The following is a 3217-nucleotide window of genomic DNA, read 5'->3' as shown; positions in this document are numbered from 1 at the left end:
TGGCGACCTCAGTGTATGCTCAGTAACGAGACTCTGGTGGCCGGTGCCACCTCAAGGACGTGGCCAACGGGACGGGCAGCACATACCACGTTCCTATCGAAACTGCCCAGTTCCTCTATTTTGCTACAAACCCCCTCAGTCCTTTATTCCAGGCGGGTCTGCAGTCTTGAAGGCATTAGCCTGCCACAGCCTCTCTCACCTGGCACAGTAATAAAAACTCTCATTTCCCATCGCTTCTCGGCCTTTTGGCTGAGATCAAGTGTAGTATCCGTTCTGATCAGTTTAAAACTCTCGTTCCTTTTTATCCCCAAACTCTGTCTTCATGTCATATTTTGGCTCTGGAGCACAGAGGTCGGTTTGCGACAACGACATCCCTGTTTGATGGGACATCCAGCCAACCTCGAGGGTGCAGCTGCTGTTTCCTTAAAGCCAGGAACCTGTCCCCTAGGAGCCTAACCCTCCTCCCTAGGTGTGATGGGCTTTCAGAGCAGGTGGCATTTTATTGCCTCACGCTGACCACGCCCACAAGCACACACCAACCTTGCCTGACATTCTCTCCAGGAAAAATCTCCTTGAAATGGATGCAGGGCCCCGAACTTGCCCTCTTCCCCAGCAGGTGTCAAACGCTTCAGCCCGAGCTTAAATTCTGAGACTCAGCCAACTGCACAACGACGCTGACAATGGACTCAGAATGCAATCTGTTTTTTGTTTTTTGTTTTTTGTTTTTTACGACACATCAGTTTTGCCCACTGGTGGTGTAGACGGGACCCCCACTCCATAAAAGCCGCACTCCAGGACAAGGGAACGCAAAGCCGATGAGTGTGGAAGGTTAGTGTTGGCTCCCAGCATCTGCGTTACGTGGAAAGCATAAGCCTCCTTCAGCATCTCACAGCATAGCGCACCAAAATGTCATCTTAAAATATCTAAACCCATATTGCCGGGGCACCCGGGTGGCTCAATCGGTTAAGCGTCCAATTTCAGCTCAGGTCACGATCTCGAGGTTTGTGGGTTCGAGCCCCGCATCAGGCTCTGTGCTGACGGCCAGAGCCTGCTTCCGATTCTGTGTCTTCCTCTCTCTCTGCCTCTCCCCCCGCTCATTCTCTCTCTCTCTCTCTCTCTGTCTCTTTCTAAAGTCAATAAACATTAGAAAAAATTTAAGCATGTATTGCAGATTCTACTGTTTTACAACTCATTTGAGGTAGATGAAAGGAAGCGATGGGAGGAGGAGCGGCAAACTTCAAGTGTAAGGGAACGTGCCACACGCAAAGGCTGCAAACATCTAGGTGTTAGGAAGGGGGCTGAGATGCGGACCACGCACAGCACACTTCGGGTACCTGCGCAGGCTCGGGGTTTGGAGGCCACAGGATGACGTTGTGCAAGCCGGAGTTCTCTTGCTGGAAGCAAAGGAGTCCCGCCATTAGGATGGGCCGCAGGGAACAAGACCCCCCACACTACCGCAGGGACAGTCTTGGCTGGTCTCTACTCCCGGGTCTGACCTGCTGGGTGTACTCCCGCCCTGCCCGTGGCCACCAGGGGACGTTTGTCCCAGAGGGAAAGGCACCTGCAACCGGAGGGTATAGCGAGCAGGCCAGGGTTGGGACTGGGCAGGCCTGTTCTCCTCCTTTGCCCCGGTGACGTGGCTGATCCTCAATGCCAGGTCTTTAATCCGTGAACCGGACCTTCCTTCAGACCTGGGTCTGAAAGGTCACTTGTAAGCAGAATGCTGGGACCCCCAAGTGTCTCTTCAAGAGAAAGAGCCTCTGGGAGAGGCCGGGGGCCCTGGGTGGGATGGGAGGAGGGGAGGGTGGAGGCAGAGAAACTAGGTTGGAGCTGTCTGGACTGATCCAGGTGTGAGGGAAGAGGGTGTGGTGGTGGGGGTGGAGGGGGAAAACTAAAACTACATCTTGGACACGTGGCACCTTTTTGTCTTTTGAGGAAGTGCTCTAAGTGGCATCGATGGAGACGTCATCAACCGGGGCTCACCTTTCCCCTGCAGGGGTGGGTGCATGACTCAGGCGGGCTACTCAGAGTGTCCACATCCAGGGGCACGTGGATTGATCCCAGACAGAGCACATGACCCCATCAGGGCCAGTCCTTAGTCGGTGCTAATCAGAGGCTGGATCGCCAACAAGAAGAAGCCTGGATGCCTAGAGTAGCCGGTGGCATGTTTTGTTTTGTTTTGTTTTGTTTTGTTTTGTTTTGTTTTGTTTTGTTGTTTCTGCAGGCCGAGGGGACATCCCTAAGCACTCGGGCATCATGGAGGAAAGCAGAGCAAGATCCAGAGACAGGAGATCTCCAGCATCTTCTTTTGAACCTCTGGACTCAGTGACTGCTGCAGCTAGACCCTCTCTCTGGACTTCCTAATCCTACGAGCCAAATAATCCTTCTCGGCCTATAGTCGTTGGAGACAGGTTTCTGTCTCTCGCAACCAAAAAAAGTCTCCATTAAACAGGAATCTAAAAGACTAAATGGCCGGGCCATTAATTTATTAATTATTAATCATAGAGTGATTTATGAAATGTGGACAAGGGGGGTGAGTGGAGTCAGAGGTGATCCCAGATTTCTGTCTTGGATGGTAGGGTAGATCGTGGTACCCAGGAGGGGGGATTCAGAAGGAGAAGACGATTGGGGTGGGGGAGCTTAATTCAGGTTTGAGGAACAGGAAGTGACCATGGATCATTCAGGTACAGACACCCAGGAGACAGTGGAAAGATAAGTCTGGAACACCAGCCCCACGGGGGAGCCCTGATTCCTGCAGCCAAATACACTTGTGCTTTCTTTCCACTTGTTTCTCTGTGGAAGGCAAACCTTGTTCTGACGCTGGAAGCCTGAAGGCAACTCCATCATGTCCCACTGGGTCATGTGGGGCTGAGGTTGGAGATGTGAACCAGAAGGGAACTGAGGAGGGAGAACAGGGTTTGGGGCTGGCAGGAGGTGAGAAGATCTGAAACACTGAAATATATATATTCATCGCTTGCAAGGATATAATGAGATGGACCCCGCCCCCATAGCCTGATGAGAAACGTATAAATTGGCATCACCTTTCTGGAAAGTATTTTGAATATAGCTATAGATAGATCTAGATCTAGAGCAAGAGTTTTGAAATCACCCTTTATTTGACCTAGAAATTCCATTTCTATGAGTCTATGCCCAGTAAACCAGCCTTCGATTCTAAACAGTGTAGTTTAGTAAAGGTAGGGAAAGAAAACTATAAGCC

General features: G+C 51.2%; 1 pseudogene; it reads left to right on the top strand.

The window, feature by feature from the left end:
* The first annotated feature begins 229 nt into the window (after positions 1–229).
* LOC124507313 (uncharacterized) lies at positions 230–404 on the top strand (annotated as a pseudogene).
* Positions 405–3217: the final 2813 nt, after the last annotated feature.

This window comes from Lynx rufus, unplaced genomic scaffold, assembly GCF_022079265.1.
Source record: "Lynx rufus isolate CCGP_SWC_20201006 ecotype Redwood Valley unplaced genomic scaffold, mLynRuf1.p SCAF_11, whole genome shotgun sequence".
Classification (NCBI taxonomy): Eukaryota; Metazoa; Chordata; class Mammalia; order Carnivora; family Felidae; genus Lynx; species Lynx rufus.
Note: the sequence above shows the minus strand (reverse complement) of the source record. Positions and strands in the feature narration are given on the sequence as shown.